This window comes from Callithrix jacchus, chromosome 9 (genome assembly GCF_049354715.1).
Source record: "Callithrix jacchus isolate 240 chromosome 9, calJac240_pri, whole genome shotgun sequence".
Lineage (NCBI taxonomy): Eukaryota > Metazoa > Chordata > Mammalia > Primates > Cebidae > Callithrix > Callithrix jacchus.
This window is the reverse complement of record NC_133510.1, coordinates 46,900,948-46,920,916: the sequence shown is the minus strand read 5'-3', so window position 1 is coordinate 46,920,916 and position 19,969 is coordinate 46,900,948. Positions and strand designations below refer to the sequence as shown.

The 19,969-nt window shown below is 38.3% G+C and overlaps 1 protein-coding gene across 15 annotated transcripts in view; it reads right to left on the bottom strand.

The window, feature by feature from the left end:
• Positions 1-19,969, bottom strand: part of SOX5 (SRY-box transcription factor 5) — a 1,034,770-nt gene that overhangs the window by 830,404 nt on the left and 184,397 nt on the right. For all 15 annotated transcript variants that reach the window (XM_035258425.3, XM_078339089.1, XM_078339088.1 and 12 more), the window contains one exon: positions 9,838-9,914. The gene's annotated coding sequence lies outside the window, so the exon portion shown is untranslated. The remainder of the gene's footprint in view (positions 1-9,837; positions 9,915-19,969) is intronic.

The window sequence follows — 19,969 nt, the reverse complement described above, 5'->3', positions numbered from 1 at the left end:
CTGGTGGGTGAGTTAGGACACACAACACAGGATAATTTTGACTAATTTCTTTACATGCATCTCGCTCTTACTTTCTCCCACTGTCCTCTCAAATGTCTGGGCAACATATTACCTTTTGAAATGTTTACAAGGTGCACTAAAGAAAATGGAGATGGAGGAAGAAATTGTTCCTCTTGCTCCCACTCAGTCATACTTTTAGGATGAGATCTGAATAATTCAGACTCCAAAAACGGTACTATTTCTATTGCAACATATTGCTTTCCAGTAATTTCTGCTAGTTTTTTAAGAGAAACCCTGCTTTTGCATGCTCTCATGCTCTTTTCTAAATTTAATTAATACACATTTTATCAAAGGATAAGGAAAAAGGCTAACATTTTTTGTCATCAGCCTCTAAGACATCCAAATGATTCTACACATATCCCACCTACTCTTGACCAGCAAAGACATTTGAATAGCCTTGAAAACAAAAAAGCTGTTTCTCTTTACCATACTTACATCATTCCTTAAAAAGAGACTCTTCACTCATAACAATTAGATTTTTAGCATATAAAAGTCATAGGGAGAAAATGAAGAGGACTAGTGGAATTATATAGAGACAAGAAAAGAAAAAGGATGGAAGAGAAGGAGGGAAGGGAGAAGCTGAATAAAATAAGGGAAGGATACAGAACCTTTTTGTTTTATCCACAACCTTTGGTAAAGTTAGAAGTTTGCTTTAAAACAAAATTGCCTCTTTCAGTACTCAGTGATATTTTATTTCTGTGTAACTTCCTCCTCAAATAGGTTAATTACAGAGGCAATTAGTCTAGCTACACACAGGATGTCACTATTCCCTTATATAAATAGAACCAGCACACATGTTTCAGGCAGAGAAGAATATCTATAAAGACCAAATTTCAAAATGTTATGGAATTCTGTGCTGTGAGATGCACTTTTGCCGAGTTTGGGTGAAATTTTGTGTTTTCATCATTCTTATTTAAAGAATAGTCCTTATGTTTTATTATTCTCATGGAAATTCTTTACATGAACTAGAAAAGTCAGCTCAAATGAAAATAAAAGTCCAAAAAGTAGAAGAATCGTGGCACTAGGTAACTGAACAGGAGTAAGGCCTCGTTAACAAGGCAAATAGGAAAAGGAGAGCTGGAACTGAAAAAGCTAATCTTATTATTAGTTTAAGCAAATATTCTGACCTATGCAGCCTCTAGGTTTTTTTGTGTGAGTACTTCGTTTTACACATCCAAAGTCTGGGAATTAGTAACTACGGTAGTTCTGAGAGTCTAGTGGTGCATAGCGCAAGAGGTTTTTAAAGTGAGCCGTTCTAAAAACTGGATTTATGTGTCTCTGGGTTGCATGATCCCGTCTGAGTGACACACATGGAATTCACAGGAGAAGTTGTTAAATCGCTAATAATGGCATCCATTTTCGCCTGAAACCCTTAACTACTGATTATTGTTTATACATTTATCGAACCCAAAATGATAAAGTGCTTTTCAAAAGAATAAATTGCTATATCTAGTACTAAATACATATTCATTGAGGGCACTCCGTCCTTCTTGATGGTAGCTAACCAGAATGACAAAACGAAAGACGCTGATGACACACTAAACGTCTATGGTTCATTAGCTGGCTTGTTTACTGGAGTTAGAGTGAAAGCGAGGTCTTAGGTCAGATCCTCATATCAACCAGCCCATTCCTTTCTCTTCTGTGGTCGTAGAGCATTCGACGCAGTTTTGACTGGCTCTCTCAAAAACAAGTTTGCCATTGGTCACATCATGGCCTGAGAGGAAGATATATGACCATTACTGCAACAAAAAACAAGATCCCATTTCCTGCTAAATCATGGTCCCATTGCATTTTTCTCATACATGAAGCATTGCATGTTGCTTCCAAATCAACCTAGAAACATGTGTGCTTGAGCCCTGAGATTACTCTGCCTGGGTGTGAATCCAGCCCCGCCTCTTACTAGCTGTTGAACCATGGCAAGTTATTCAATTTCTCTCCGTCTCCATTTCCTCAGCTGAAAAAATGGGTATAATAATCGTGCCTGTTTCATAAGGTACTGTAGGAGGCTTAAATTATATAATACATGCAAAGCCCAACAACAATTCCTGGCACAAAGAAAGTCTTCTGTAAATGACAGGGACTTTAAGTATTCTGAACTAAACAAATGGTGAACAAACAGTGATGAGGCTTTTTCAGATTTTATATATGTGCATGTGTGTGTGTGTGTGTGTGTGTGTGTGTGTGCACGCACAAATCTACAGGTCTTATATCTAAACTTAACCTCCTCTAAGAAAACGTAGAATTGTAAACGGTGGTTACAATTGATGGGACAGATGAACTGAGCTCTGTAAAGACCTCTACCAGTACTGGAACCTCCCCATAGTCTAGCCTGTCTGGTACAGCAATCTCAATGGGATTTCAGTTAAGGCTTACCTGATGTACAGCAGGAATAAGGTAGAATAGGCTTTCTTCTTGTACTCCAAGAGTCCAGAGCTACTGCTGATGACAACAGGGATGGGCAGAAAATGGAGTGATCTCCCTTCCAGAAGATGAACAGTGCCACTGAGAACTTAAATAACTGTTTTATAAGAGATCACTGGCTTTGCTGCTTCTTTGTGACCTTTCTGTCCTATTTCCTCTAAAGGGTTTGATGGTGGGTGGGTAAGTCAACTATGCAGCTAAGTCAGCTAGGCAAATAAGTGTTTTGACTATAGTGCCTACAAATATAGAGATATGTGCATATGTATATTCTTTCCCATGCATGCACTAAGATAGCTCCAGAGTATGACAATTAAACGTATGTTACAAAAGTTATAAGGAGCACATTTGGGTATATCCTTCAATATCACAGCCAAAAAAATAATGTTTGTAATTACAAGTTACACATACAGAGTGCTTTCAGTCCCTTAATTTTTTCACTTGGGGATTTCCTGCTAAGAGTTAGTCCTTTTGTGCAAGACAGTAACCTCTAGGTTTTACAATTACTGATCTTGTATTTTCAGTCACTGTAACAGCAGATTTGGACTGACTTCACGGGTAACCAGATCAATTCTGTAGACATTAATACTTAAGAGGACGTGGGGAGAGGGAATCAACTGGAACACTTAGCCTATAAAAAGGACTATAAAATCACTATCAGAATAGACACTATAAACAGCATTCTTCACAGCCCAGTTCTCCCTTACACAAATTAGTGCATAGTACAACTCCAGTCAGCCCTGATGATAGGACTCTGTGATCAGGTAAGGAGTCGACATCATTAACCTGGCTGGTCAGTTATAGGGGTGCTACACTTTCCCCTCTACTCAACACTTTAGATGAGTTTGATATTTAACAATTAGGTGGATCTAAGTGACCCATGATTCAGGAATTTTTCTCTCAAATTCTATAGGATCTTAGGAAGAAAAATCACAGTAAGCTAAGATACCATGGAAGAGGGCGATGAGTATAACAGCATTACGCACATAATAAAGTGTCTTGATCCACCCACAGAATTAAGTGATTTTTCAAACCCAATTCCTCAAATTCATAATTCACAGAAATGTAAAAATATGTACTATTTCTATTACACACTAAATAAAAACACAAAATATGTATTGATATTAAAACATTTATAATTACAGAGTTATTAACTTTATCCTCACTTAATGCTATAATGAAAATTCACCTGTGAAATAACATCTAACTACATTTTGATAAATTGGTTTTACTAATGCTTTTTTCCTGTTTGCTCTGCTTTTTCCCCTTTTCTCCCTCACTAGACTCGTGGTTTTACTGGGCAAAAGAAAAAAACAATTAGTAATAATTTAGATTCATTTTTGTGCTACATATATGTGAGAGTTTCACCTTCTCCGCCATCTCTTCTTTCTGCCATCACTTCTGGAACGCAGCCAGAAGCCATGCTGGAGCAGCGCCAGCGCGTCCTGTTCTTTTGCAGTTTGATTGCCTCTGTATACATCTCAGTTAGGCTTACCTAAGTCACCATTTACAATATTGAGTAGAAAGAGCAGGTTGAAATAGTCAGCATTTATAAGCCCACTGGTTACATGATACAAAATATATAGCCAAGTGTAGAATTTATAGCAATAACATTTATGTATCATGTTACTCCAAGGACAATCTAATTTATAAAGAGCCTATTGTGTATACATAAGGAATAATCATAAATCATTTACATTAAACAGTGTCAACTGTTTAACCCAACTTTCCCCCTAAATTCTGCATACTGAGATTAATGGGGATTTTTAAAGGAAGCACACTAAAAAAAAAATCAAGTCTGATTCTTCTTAGGTGAACAACATACCCATATATAGGAGCAGGTGTCTGTAGTATGATTTAGAATACCTATGGAACATCTCTGGAAAATATTAACTTCCTCTGAAGTAGAGAGATGTCCATGAAAGTGAGGTGGGAATGTGGCAAGGGCCCAAATCTGTCACCAACCGCAGGCTTTTATTTCCTTCTCAAGAAAGAATGGATTTAAAACAAACAAACAGAAAACCTTCAGGCCCTATTGGACCAGTTGTCTAACATGTTTTCATCTGCAGGCACTCTTAGAAGACCTGGGAAAGATTATTTAGATTAGCTGCTTTGTGTCTTTGACTCCTAGTCAGAGAAAAATCCCAATCAGTGACTGAAACTTTCAAGAGTCCTAAAGTGAAAGTCAGAAATGTATGCGAATTTTCTCCTTCTGTTCAGCCCTTAGCTCATGTCCTATTCAGAGAGGCAACTGTCTTTAGAAATCTATGCTTTGGGGTTCTCAATGAAACTCATTCTTCTCCTTAAAAAGCCCATAAAATTAATAATAGGCAATGATTGCACAATTCACATCTGCAAATGCATTTTATCTTATCTGAAACTCACACAGCCAAATTAGACACTAAATTAAAAAAAAACACGTTTTGGATTTCTTTTATGGTATTTTGATCCTTTATCTTCTGTCCTTAGAAAGGACTACAGGAGTGACAGAGTCTCCTTGCCCTAACCTACAGCCTTAAAAATATCCATTGATTTCTGTCAGCCAAAACTGAAAAACAACTTAACATTTTTTCATGTATATAATTTGTTCTTTACTCTTTATATAAGTGAGAAATTTACTTTTCCTCCAAACTCTATTGATGACTGATATTACTATGGAGAGAAGCAATTCTCTAGCCAGGTTATAATTAAAACTGGAACTGAAACTCAAAGAAAGGAATGCATAGCAAGAAAATCTGTAAATCACTTTTCTGTGAATGAACTGCCTGCGGTTTTCTACTCACAGATAGTGGACACTATGTAAAGATATGTTTTAATCTAGAAAGAAAACTAAATAAAATCTATATACACAGAATGATCAGAAACCCATGAATGTTTCAGTCGAAGCAGGAACTGGTGGCAAAGACAGGTTTGGGGAAAGCGTTTATTTTTTAAATATCATGTTAATCTTCATAATGAGACATACGATGGCCTTTGTAGAACTAATTTGAAAACTGATCATCCCCCTTAATAGCTGTATGTCAGTGGCATTAATTGGTAGGGGGAAAATGATACATTTCTCAACAACCTGGGTATATTAAAGTTAAGGAGCAGTAACAACTCCTTTTAGTAATAATGGAAGATTTTTTGGCTCAAAAGTTTATCCATTCATGGGAAGCCAAGCTAGATTCACAGGGTTTTCATTTGTGCAAAGAAACAAAAGGTGACATACTGTACCTTCTTTATTTAACATATTTACTCCTTAAAAATATCTGGTAAACAAGGAATTCTTTCCCATTTTTGAGTGATATTTTGAGTTGCTCAAGAGGAAAAACTTCTGTTGTGCTCAGGTGAAGCAACTTAAAATTCCAAGCTAACTCCTTCTTTCAAGAAACTAAGGAATCTATGTAAAAATAAAGCATAATTATGACTTCCATCTCAGTGAGAGCTACTCCTGTCTTCACCTTGTTAAAAGGTTATTTTCTCCCCAGTTGCATAGAAAAATAATCACCATGAAGGCAGACACTTCTCAAAAGAAGACACTTATGCAACCAAAAAACATACGGAAAAAAGTTCATCATCACTGGTCATTAGAGAAATGCAAATCAAAACCACAATGTGATACCATCTCACACCAGTTAGAATGGCGATCATTAAAAAGTCAGGAAACAACAGATGCTGGAGAGGATGTGGAGAAATAGGAACACTTTTACACTGTTGGTGGGAATGTAAATTAGTTCAACCATTGTGGAAGACAGTGTGGCAATTCCTCAAGGATCTAGAAGTAGAAATACCATTTAACCTAGCAATCCCATTACTGGGTATACCCAAAGAATTATAAATCATTCTACTATAAAAACATATGCAAATGCATATTTATTGCAGCACAATAGCAAAGACTTGGAGCCATTCCAAATGTCCATCAATAATAGACCAGATTAAAAATAAATGTGGCACATATACACCATGGAATACTATGCAGCCATAAAAAAGGATGAGTTCATGTGTTTTGCAAGGACAAGAATGAAGCTGGAAACCATCATTCTCAGCAAACTAACACAAGAACAGAAAACCAAACACTGCATGTTCTCACTCATAAGTGGCAGTTGAACAATGAGAACACACAGATATATCACACACCGGGGCCTGTCAGCGGGTGGGGTTCTAGGGGAGAGATAGCATTAGGAGAAATACCTAATGTAGATGACGGGTTGATGGGTGCAACAAACCACCATGACACGTGTATACCTATGTAACAAATTTGCACATGTACTCCAGAACAAAGTATAATTTTCTTAAATAAAGTACCCATGTTTTCCTATGACTGACCTACACCTTCTATCAATTCTGTCTAAATTTCTCAATTAAAAATAATTATTAAGAAAATAAGTGACTTCATTAACATGTCCCAAAATAAAATATGGCTAAGAAGAAAAAAAAAATCAGCCAATCAACACACAATTTGATATAATTATTGAAAATGATTTTCTTTACAAATTACTTTCATAGAACTGGTTAATAGTTCAACTGAAGTTGAAGAGATTTAGATATAGGCTTCTAGAGCAATCAATGCTACTGAATCAACATTAGAAAACCTCTTTTCCTAATGTCTTTTTATGTTGCCAATATGAAGTGCTTACCTTGAATAAAAGATTTTGCCTCGTTTTTTAATACAAATAATAGCAAAGAAGCACCCTCAAGGCTGAACCACTCATTTCCACTTTAGTTAACAAAACGATGTCACTTCCTTTTATTCTTAATTTGGTATTATCATTTAAACTACTCGTTACATATTATACTCATTTTTGTCTCTCTATTCAGGAAATATTCCCAGTAACAACTCATTATCCTGGATGGCTAGGGTATCAATGCTGTTTTTGTTTGTTCTAGGAGGCATTGATCCAATGTCACTATTAGAGTTTCTTATACTGGAACCCACAGATTGCTAGGAAATCCAAAACCTTCTAGAATGATATGTGAATTTTCATGTGTGTATGTGTCCATTGTGATTTTTCCGGCAGCAATCCATTTTTTTTTTTTTTTTTTTTTGGCTACCTAGCATTAATGCAGCCTCTTTCAATTATTAGTACCCCATTTCTTTCTGGGATACAAACCCAATACATAGTGCATGAAAAATTACAAAGGTGATTCTGTTCTCTGCTCCAGGAGAGGTGCACAGGATTATTTAGTGATCTAATCAGAGCAAATTAGTACAAAAACATTTTTTATAGGCCTTCTGTGAAAGACATCTTCTCTTTATCAGCTTGACTTGAAGCCTGAGAGGATGCTACATTTGAAGCAAGGCCCCTGCCATCATCTTGCTACCAAATAAAGTGAGAGACTGAAGCTGCATTAGTGGAATGTGAGAGATGGAGAGAAATTGGATTATGTTTACATTATTTTAATTCAGAAGTTAGCTCTGTGCCTGAATTTTTCATATGTTAATAAAGCACATGCATACACATTCATACTATCCTACTCCATAGTATTTGCATAGCTGACTCCTCCTTCCATTAACTGTTACTGGCTTTCTTTGACCTTTCCCATCCAATGTAAATTCCGCTCCGTACTCTTGACTGCTGTCCATCCTACCTATCTTTAATCTTATTACATATTATCAAAATCATATGCCATATGCTGTTCATTAGTTTGGTACAGAGCAATTTTGTCGGTTTTCCAGTCCTTTTCAATCAAAGCTTACACAATGCAGGATAATTTCCTAGTGGATGGAGACAGGGAGAAAGGAAAGGGGCAGAGGAAGGAAAAAAGAATAAAAAGTAAGAAAAATAGGCTTTAAAAACTGAGAACTCGAATAGACAGCCATGGAGTAAGATCCATTTAATGGTGAAACAAATTGAGATTTTCTTTAGACACACATAAGAAAATACATTTTGCTTAAATATCTTTAGTAGATACTAGTAGGAAATAATTTTTATGCATTCTGATCTGAACTGCAACCAGACTTAGCTGACATAATTGTGGGGCCCCTGAAAGTAACTGCAGAGGTTTAGAAGTACTTGCCACTTCCTATGAGCTGGCTATATAAATGCCAACAGTGAGTATTTTAAATTAAATAAATAGATTAATAAACATCTTTGGAATATCCATCATTAAGGCTGATTTATGTTCTGTTGCCAGCAGTAATTCAAAGAAATGCCATGCTATTCAAAAAATATTGCATGTTGTTCACACCACTTTGCCAATGTTGTGACACCATGTAAGTATGACAATATCCATATTCTTTTGCAGTACTAACTATGCACAAAAGCCAATAGATATTAAACCACTTTAAGTTTACATGGGCATCAGCATGAGAACCACTCATATATAACTGTGATGAATGACCTTTCATTTGTAAATTTATAGTGTATCCATAATTTCTTCAGGAAACCAAGAGCTTCATTCAAAATATTGCCACAACATTTATCTATGCAAAGATGATGGATATGGTTTATGTAATTAAATGCTTTTAAAAATTAAAATCATATTGACAAGAAAAGAGGCATGGTCTTTCCTGGTGTGCTCACGTTTTAAAATATCAGAACTGCACTCTCAGCAGTCACGATGTTTACTCTAAATAGCGTATTAACGATTATTAAATATATCCACATACATCGTTGTTAGAGCTGTATAGCATTTTCTTGAACTATTGGAAATTAAGTTCAATTTATATTCTTATTTTCTAATTCTATTCCCTTACATTAAGCTATAAAAGACAGAAAACAGCATTGGAATGTAGTATTTTCTGTTTATATTTACTGCATTTACTATTATTTCGTTCTTCAGGACTACTCATGGCATCCTGCATGGTTTACTGTAAGAACAAACTATTATAATTTTTATTATGACTCAAATAAAATATATATTTGGGCAAAAATCAACATTAAGGAAGGACAGACATATTTTATCCCAATATAGACTTTGTTCAATTGGAGGAACTGATGAAGTAAGAGAAGACGAATGACAGCAATTATCAATAAACCAATAAAAAGCAGAATAGTCAATGTTATATGCGTGAAGAAGAAATCCACATTGTTGCTATGTGTGATGTGCTTTGCTGGCATTTCTAGTCTACTCTCATTTGCCTTCAAATACACACAACTGTGGGAAGTACACACACGTCTCAGTGGCATTTTTTAAAAATTTAATCTGCCCTTCTGCCCTATTACTACAGAAATCTTCCTGTTTTTAATTGATTTAGTTATGTGAGCAACAATCTCCAAATTATCAACTTTTTTAGCATTAGTACATTCAGTAAAAAAAAAATTATGCCAAATTCTTGCAAATTTTATTGGCAAAATATTTTTTACATATTAGCTCTCTATATACTATTTCAAACAAACATGACATTTAAAATAACAAAATAAACATTGTACATACCCCAGTAGATCGCTAACTCCTTGTGGGCAGGAATGTATTTTTCATCATCTTTGGGTCACCAATGGCCAGCACAGCACCTGGAATATAACACACTCCCTGTAAATGAATTTGCATTCATTAAATGGTACAGTGCTGACTGGATTCCATTCAGAAGGTACGAATTCAATGAAGTAACCATCCATATATCAACCTTCTTCCTCCATATCCTACATTATTAAAGAAGCACTGCACATTCTTATAAATCTAAATGACAACTTTACTCTGAAAACTCAATTCTTGAGAATAATTGCTTCTAAATGGTTATTATACGACATATCATTATACTCTTTCAGTTTTGGTGGAAACAACCCAGGGAAGTGCTTGAGACGCCCTTTGGAGTTGGGCTAACAGAGCAAATCCTGGTTCCACCACACTATTTACATTGCACTGGACAAATTACTTAATCTTACCAAATCCAGCTGTCTGTAAAATAAGGATAATTACAGTCTCTTTCTAATAATGTTGTTCAAAGTTTTAAAGAAGACAAACGCTTAGAAGACAGACACAGAGTATCCTGTCTTCATCTCCCCCGCTTCCCTCCCCTCTCCATTAGAGGAGTGAAGAAATTCACCTTGGCCAAAGAGATGGGCATTTGCCTTCAGCTATGAGAAGGTGATCTCCTAAAACCCAAAATGTCATAGAAGTGTCTTTGTTTGACTGAAGGCTTTGGCCACTGAACAGTTTAACAATGCAATTTATGATGGGTGGTTTGGGCCAGCAGTATCAGTTTTGCCTGTAGAAGGGACCAGAAACTAAAACTACCAGCCCAACCCCAACATCCAAAAGGGGTTAGAGACTAAAGGTCAGCCATATCAACAGGATGTAGTCAAATCCAGCAGAAATTCTGGACACCAAAGATTCAACAGAGCTCCCCTGGTTGGCAATGCCCTGAGCATACTGTCACACATCGATGCCGACAAGGTGACATATCCTGACTCCACGGTGAGGAAAACAGAAGCTCTGTGTCTAATAACTCCCCAGACCCTACCTATTTCTTCTCTTTACTGATTTTGATCTGTATACTTTTCCTAAAACAAATCATAACTGTGAGTATAACAGCTTTCAATGCATTCTGAGTCTCTCAAGCAAACTGCTGAAGCTGAGGATGGCTTTGATCACCCCCAAACCTGCAAATAATTTGAGAAGTGGGGATTATACTGTGCAGAGAACTGGCTTCCCCTAACCTTGACACTAACTGTAGAGCTGGTTAAACTTGTGCACTTTCCTTCTTTAAATCTAGAAAGTCCAGAAAGCTTTGAAAGCTAGCTTAGTTTACCACTCAAGTGAACTTATTAACAAAGACCTCACTGTTAAAATTCACTTTGACTTGCTATTTATTTATTTATTTACGAGACAGAGTTTTGCTCTTGTTGCCCAGGCTGGAGTGCAATGGTGCAATCTCAGCTCACTGCAACCGCCTCCTGAGTTCAAGCAATTCTCCTGCCTGAGCCTCACAGGTAGCTGGGATTACAGGCACGTGCCACCACACTCGGCTAATTTTGTATTTTTAGTAGAGACGGGGTTTCTCCATGTTGGTCAGGCTGGTCTTGAACTCCTGACCTGAGGTTATCCACTTTGGCCTCTCAAACTGCTGGGATTACAGGTGTGAGCCACTGCATCCGGTGATATTTTCATATAAACTATATGCCATTGCTTATTTTTTCTCCTACAAACAGTAAAAGCCATTCCTTCCCTATTCCCAATAATAGATAAAGAAATTCTTTTGGGGCTTTTGTTTTGTTTTGGGACTATGAATGGTAGTAACCTTTTGAAGTGAATGAATCACACACAAGTAAAATTTCTAAAGATTATTAATAGTAGATCTGTCAACGTCAAGATGTTAGAAAATAAACTTCATTAAAAGATGTACTGGTTTTGGCCAGGCATGGTGACTCTTGCCTATACTCCCATCACTTTGGGAGGCCAAGGCAGATGGATTGCTTGATGCTAGGAGTGCAAGACCAGCCTGCAACATGGCAAAAACCTGTCTGTACTAATACTACAAAAATTAGGCAGGCATAGTGGCATGCACCTGCAGTACCAGCTACTTGGGAGGCTGAGGTAGAAGAATCGCTTGAACTTAGGAGGCAGAGGTTTCAGTGGGCCAAGATCACAACTGCACCCCAGCCTGGATGACAGAGTGAGACTCTGTCAAAAATTAAAATAAAAATAAAAGACAACTGGTTTTCTAACAAAATATTAGTTAAATCATATATTCCTGTTTCCCCTAAGTGCTTTGGTTGTTCCATGCAAGAGCTTGCTTACAACCTTGCTATTTAAAAAATAAAAATAACAACTTGGTAGACAAACTAGAAAGACCACCCCAAAGATCCTACTGAAATTGTTGACTACTCTGCATAATGCCCGGGAATGTGAATATAATGGATTTTATTCCATCAATAGTTTCTATTACATAACACAGGTGATTTTAAGACAGATTATCTGTATGGGCCTTACCTAATCGATTACATGTATCTTAAATTTTAGTCCAGAAGTCAGAGACAGAAAAGACACAGATCTGAAGCAGGAGGAGGATTGGCACATCACTGATGTCTTCAGACTAGAAAGGATACAAGGCAAGGAACATAGGCAGCCTCTAAGGCCTGTGGACAAGCCCCAGCTAACAGCCAGCAAGGCAGCAAGGACTTCAGTCCAAAAAACCCAAAGAGCTGAATTCTGCCAAAAATAAGCATAAGTTCAGAAATTGATTTTTTTTTCCTCAGGGCTACGGACAAGAACTCAGCCTGGACAACCTTGATTTTAGCCTCATGATACCTTCAACAGAAAACCCAGCCAGACAGACCATGTTGGATTTCTGACCTTTCTGAGCCAATAAATGGGTATTGTTTTAAGCCACTCAATTTGTGATAATTCATTACACAGGATCACAGGATTCTGCAAGTCTTATATTAACTTCTCTTTAGTCTTTCACCCTGAAAACAGCAATGGGTTATGGGCTATGTTTCGTTAACCATAAAGACCCCAGACTGCTATTCCTAAACTGACAATTCTTGTACCCACTCTGAATAAGGAATATAAATCAAGGTACTAAGCTAAATTATAGAGAGATCATTTGGGCCAGGCACGGTGGCCCATGCCTGTAATCTCAGCACTTCGGGAAGCCGAGGGAGGCAGATCACCTGAGATCAGGAGTTCGATACCAGCCTGGCTAACATGGTGAAACCCCCATCTCTACTAAACATACAAAAATTAGTCAGACATGGTGGCATGCACCTGTAGTCCCAGCTACTCAGGGAGATGAGGCAGGAGAATTGTTTGAGCCCAAAAGGTGAAGGTTGCAGTGAGCCAAGATCATGCCTATGCTCTTTAGCTTGGGTGACAGAGTTAGACTGTCAAAAGAAATCATTTGGAAAATTCAACTGCCTACCTCCTGCAAGAAATGAACTCCAATACACAGTGAATTACTTCCAACTTTTCTTAGGTCTTTTTAAAGGGTGAAAGTAAGCAGTTATTGCTGCTTCTTTAAAGAGACATGGGGACGGATATAGTGGTTCATGCCTGTAATCCCAGTACTTTGGAAGGTGGAGATGAGTGGGTCGCCTGAGTTCAGGAGTTCAAGACCAGCCTGGAAAACATGGCGGAACCCCATATTACCAAAAAAAATATGAGCAGGTTATGGTGGCACAGGTCTGTGGTCCCAGCTACTTGGGAGGCTAAGGTGGGAGGATGGCTTGAGCCTGGAAAGCGGAGGCTACAGTGAGCCAGGAACACACCACTGCACTCCAACCTGGGTGACAGACCTGAGACCCAGTGTCAAAAAAAAAAAAAACTGACTTGGAAAATGATCATATGTTCAGTGCAAAGTATAAGTATTTGGAGTATGGGGATCACTGAAAAGGAATCTCTTCCAGTAGTTTTTCTAGAGTATGTTTAGAATATGTTACCGCATTTGCTCCCTATCTCATTCTATTTCTATTCATTTACTACAATATTACCATATTTTTTTAATAAAACACTAATCTTATCATGTTGTGTCCCTGTTCAAAATGGTTAACTTAAATGACCTTCATGATAAAGTCATTCACTCATTTATTCAATATTTCAGTATGTACAATATGCTAAATTCTGTGTTAGGTTAATTTAGAATTCTTTAAAGAAATTTAGTTTGCTTTTCTTAAACATATGCAAGGTATAAGAGGGAGCCAGGTTGAAGCTGTATTTATATCACCACAACAAATATATTACTTTAAAATTGATATTATTTTTAGTTGGCAAATCATATCACATGTATGAAACAATGTTGTATTTTGATATATGCATGAGTGTACAGATATGCATACTCAGATGTCATAATGGATATATAGATACTCAAATATAAATAGAGATAGATTCTTAAACCATGACTAAAGGAATATTAAAATTATTTAAGGTGATTGTCAGTTTTAACAGATATGTTACTTTCTGAAATATATTTCCATATTGTACAGGTCTTATTCTTGTTTTCCTTGGATTAATAGCCTTTATCCTTTCAAGAGGAGGTTGGCCACCATCTAGAACAGAGGGGCCAGGAATCGGCTTTGAGTTTCAGAGCTAACCTTTGGAAATCTTAAATAACAAACTCAAATGACAGAACTTGAGTGTAAAAAGCAGTGAAGACCTCCAAGATAAATACGCCCCTTTACAAAACGAAAGCAAAACACAGATTATAAACAGCCACTGGGGGAGCTCTCACACACCTAGGGAGGAAGAGGAGAGAATTTTGAGCAAAGGAAGAGGTAGGGGAGGGATGAAGAGCTCAGAGGTGGGGTTCAGGCTTTCTCCATGTTGGTGTTAGTATCTGGCTTCCATGCCAGTGGGGCAGAAGTCTATCAGCTGCGTAAAGGAATCTATGCCTCTGTGGACTGACAGTCCTCTTTCTTGGTGGCAGGAGTTGAGGGTAGTAGTGAAAGCATAGGACTCTGGGAATCCGTTTTTAGCCTTGTATGCATCTAACCTGGTGAGAGAGAAATAAAAAACCACTGCTAAAGGAAGGAAAACATCTTGATTGAGTTGAAATTGGTTATTTACTCCTCGCAGTTGGTGCACATGAGCAGGGAAAATGAAAAGTCCTATGCTCTGTTCTGCCCTCTCCACCCCACCACACACACACACACACACGCACATGCATGCACAAAACCAAGGAAGACTGAGGAAACCTTGGGATGGAGAGGCGGGGTCGGGGGGGTACCTCAAGTCCAAAGGCAATGGTAGGTCGGCAATAGATTCATTGGCTCAAAGTCCAGGTGGGACAAATTGCATCAGCAGCTGATTCAACAAGGACAGAGCCCCTCAGGGTAGAGACCAGAATAGGGTGTGGAAGCAAGGAAGGACACAGAGGTCAACCCAAGGACCAGCATGCATAAATGTGACAGCCCACACTCTCAGCCCTAGCCAGAGTGATGCAGCCTCCCCCAAAGATGATTTTTTTTAGTCGGGACAGGGGCAGAGGCTGCACTAGGGTGAGATTTTTGTGGCCCCTAGGGGGAAACACAATGTAAAGAGGCATCACTGCTCTCCGGGAGGGCCCTGTGGGTGCAGGGTTGGCACCTGAGAATGGTGTCTCTTTACATTTTCATCCTAGGCCACTTTCACCCCATCCTGCTCCTGGACCTGGACAGGGAAATGGGAAAACTAATAAACAGAGAGGATTTGATACAGCTATTCTGTGTTCACTTTTTAATTCTCTCTCAACCTGCCCAGTAAGGTGGGGGCTCAGAAGTGAGAATAAGGCCAGGTGCAGTGGCTCATGCCTGTAATCCCAGAATTCTGGGAGGTCAAGGTAGGTGGATCACCTGAGGTCAGGAGTTCAAGACCAACGTGGCCAACATGGTAAAGCCCTGTCTCTACTAAAAATATAAGAAATTAGCTGGGTTTGGTGGTGGGTGCCTGTAATCCTAGCTACTCGGGAGGCTGAGGCAGAATTGTTTGAACCCAGGAGGCTTATGTTGCAGTGAGGCAAGATCACACCATTGCACTCCAGCCTGGGCAACAAGAGCAATCTGTCTCAAAAAAAAAAAAAAAAAAAAAAGAGAGAGAATACATTATGGAAATAGCTCTATTTTTGTTTGTATATTAAAGTGGATGAATTTTGACCCCATTAGATTTGTCTCAAACATTATTACACTATTTAATCATATATTTCCCTATTATTTTTTCTTGAGATGGAGTCTCGCTCTGTCACCAGGCTGAAATGCAGTGGCACAATCTTGGCTCACTGCAACCTCTGCTTCCCAGGTTTCAAGCGACTCTGCTGCCTCAGCCTCTCGAGTAGCTGTGAATACAGGCACATGCCACCACACCCAGCTAATTTTTTGTATTTTTAGTAGAGATAAGTTTTCACCATGTTGGCCAGGATGGTCTCCATATCTTGACCTGATGATCCGCCCACCTCAGCCTCCCAAAGTGCTGGGATTATAGGTGTGAGCCACTGTACCCAGCCACTATTTCCCTATATAAATTATGTTAACAGCTATTTAAAAATCTTTTTTTCTTTCCACCTTCTCTAAGTGTATTAGGTCCACTTCTTCCCATGCTATTGAAAATTACATGTTACTTCACTCAACATACAGAAGGAACCAAGCACTTCAGTTTCCTAAGATTAAATGACCGCTTCCACACCCCTGCCAGCCTAAAGTGTATTTCCTAGCATCCTCTTCAGATGTCTGCCAGAAAGATACACAATCTAAAACCTAAAGCTGTAATAAATCCAAGATACTACGGCAACTTGCTTAATTTAAACTTTCACAATGTGCATCATTGTTCCTTTTACAAATTCCAAGAGCGTTCACATTTTTTATCTAATGCAGAGGTAGCAAGGTGTCTACCGAGGTAGCAGTGTTACACTGGAACCAGCAGCTGTGATCCATGGGCCTTATCTCTGTGCTCCACAAGTTAGCTGAGGGTTCTTGGACGAGTCCTTGATCTTTCAGCGTATTACATTAATCACACAAAAGGGCCGGTCTACACAACCTCTAAAGTTCCATGCTGCTGTACTATTTCTATCTTAAGCAGATGGTAACTTCTGATGGCATCTTAACCTTTCAAATTCATGAATATAGGCACCAAAAAGCAAAACAATTTGGCAATCCTGGTAGGAGAACTGGTAGCATGGAGAGACAGGGAGGGTAGATGAGACTCAGATGGTCAATAATAACTGTAACAGCAAACATTTAGATATTTTATAGTAGTTCCTATGAGCAGGCAACGTGCTAAGCATTCACATGTGTTAACTGGCTTAATTCTCTGAACAATACTATGGGAGAGGTACTTTTTTTTTTAAACAGAGTCTCACTCTGTCACCCAGGCTGGAGTGTAGTGGTGCAATTAAGCCTCACTGCAGCCTTGATCTCCTAGGCTCAGGTGATCCTCCCACCTCAGCCTCCTGAGTAGCTGGGATTACAGGTGTGCATCATCATGCGCACCTGCTAATTTTTTGAAAATTTTTGTAGACGTGTAGTTTCGCCATGTTGCCCAGGATAGTCTTGAACTCCCGGCCTGAAGTAATCCTCCTACTTTAGCCTCCCAAAGTGTTGAGATTACAGGCATAATCTCAAAAGAGCCCCACTGGGTCAGTCATCCTCTGCCCTAAAGCTCTACCTTTGATGCATTTCTCCTCTTACAAATGTAGGTTTGTCATATTCTATATCATTCATCTGACTGAACAACTAATATGCCAACTGCAGCCCATACTGTCGTACAGCAAAACCATACTGCTCTTACCCATTGGAATATGGCTCCACAATTAAAAGTTTAATTTTTGCTTCTTTCCAACATACACTGGCAGGGAGAGGTACTTTGTGATATTCATTTGATAGAGGAGAAAACTGGCACAGAGAGATTAAGAAATGTGGTCAAGTTCACACAGCTAGAAAGTCTTCAGCTAGCTCTGCTCCCCCATTCATTGTATCCAAAAGAATTCAATTAAAACAAAGTGAAAAGTGCATGACAAACAAAAGTCTAGATTCACTGTACATTACAAATATTTAACATAACCATTTCTAAAACTAAAGCTAAAGAAGAATGCAGAAAAAAAATGTTACTGAAAATTTATTTTCCTGAGTTATCGGTGCATAGATGCAAAGTTGATATTGAAAATGATGTAATCATGTGTTCATTTCATTCTACAGATAAGAAAAATGAGTTGACTTAGGGTAGTGGCAGGACTGTCCCTGGAACCCAAGTACACTCTTTTCCAGCCTCTTGCACCTTCCACTGTTTTCCTAATACATATTTTTGGAAAGACAACAGGGGTTGAGAATGCAGGCCCTGAAATTAGACTGCTTGTTTTGAATTTCTGTTCTCACTTACTAGCTGTATAATCTCATGCCTTGGTTTCCACATCTGTAAAGTCTGAGAAACAGTAACACCTACTGCAGATGGTTACTGCAATCCTCACATCACTTACAACCATCCCAGGTACCCAGCAGGCATCTAATGAGTGCTGGTCTTTATTATCACCACAATAGCAATAAAAGATTTGGAAAATCAGAAGGTCAAAAGATCAAGAGCCACTCAACAGCTTGGCAAGGAGAGCATAAAAGGTGTGTTAATAGCATATGAGATATTCCAGATTTTCCACTTGAAAACTCTACTCCTTACTCTCCTAAGTTCACCATGTAGACAACAGAGGTAAATAAATTTTTGTCGGGACTAGAGATGCGGAAATCCTAAAAGAAGTAATTTTACTGGCAAAGTTTCAGGTAGAATTTCTAGCTTCCAGTTTCAGCTTCATCACTAATAGTTGGACTCTGGAAAGTCGAATTATGTCTCTGTGTGTCAGTTTCCTTCTTAGAGCTTTCCTATCCAGACTACTTTTCAAAGTTTCTCAAATTTCATTAATATCTGGAGACAAAAATGAGATTTAATGTATTAATTTTAAAAAATTTAACCAAACACAATATAGAATCTTTATTCCCAAAACTTTTTTGTTCTATTTTGCATCAGATTTCCTGCCATTATTAACTTGGTTCTGATTACAGAAAAACATATATAATTTGCAATTCAAACAGTCTTTAATCTTAAAAGGGTTTCCATTGTGGAAGAAAGAGCAAGTTCCCCTAGCTCTGTCCTTGGCATAGGCCACCACTTGCTCAAGGGATCTTAACTCATAAAGGAGGCGCACTGTATAGCTTTAAAATGACTTCATTCCCATATTTACATATTTTTAATAGGGCTATGATGAATCTCCTTCCGCTTGACTCCTATTTTGAGCTGTGATATTTTAATCTCCATTCTTGCTGCAACTTAGCAGATGAATGTGCAGTGTGACAGAGCTCAGAGGAAATAGTATAAATAAAGCAAAGTGGAGCTATGACATCTCACATTTTATAGCTTTTTTATTGTAGCCGAAGCATAAACAGAGCACAGCTGTGTTATACTTACCGCTGTGAGCACTCCCTCAATCCTCACCCCCTGTTGCTTTTAAAAAGACAGTGCTCTTATTCAAAAAGCTTCAGCTGTGGGTAACCCGGCCCCACCAGGCCAGCCATCCTCTGCCTCAAATCTCTACCTTTGACGAATTTCTCCCCTTACAGATATACATTTGGCATGTTCCACATCATTCATCTGAGTGAAAACCAATATGCCAACTGCAGCCCATACTGTCCTAGAGCAAAAGCACACTGCTCTTACCCATTGGAGTACAGCTCCACAATCCAAAGTTTAATTATTGCTTCTCTCCAATGCACACTGCACCCAAATAACGTATGCACCCTCTCTTACTAGGAGACAGGAAATTAGCTGAAAGTATTCAAAACAGTGCACTCTCTTAATGACAGCCCCCTTATAAAATGAAGAAGTTGTATTTCTCACTTTCAATTTAACTCTTAGTCATATTTGAGTGAAAGTTGGAAATGCCAAAAAGGCCAAATAGAGTGAAAGTTAGAAGACTGGTATTGAGATGAACAAAATAATTCTACATGTGAATGCAATCATCAGGTTTTAGAATGTTTCAGGCTGGTTACATATTTCAATCATTCTGCAGAAGACAGTGTCACAGATAGCATGCACCCTCTATCCTCTGACAAATGAGTTTATATAACATGGCTGATTTGTCCAGAAGAGGCACCTGATCTAATCCAAGCCAATCAGAGTC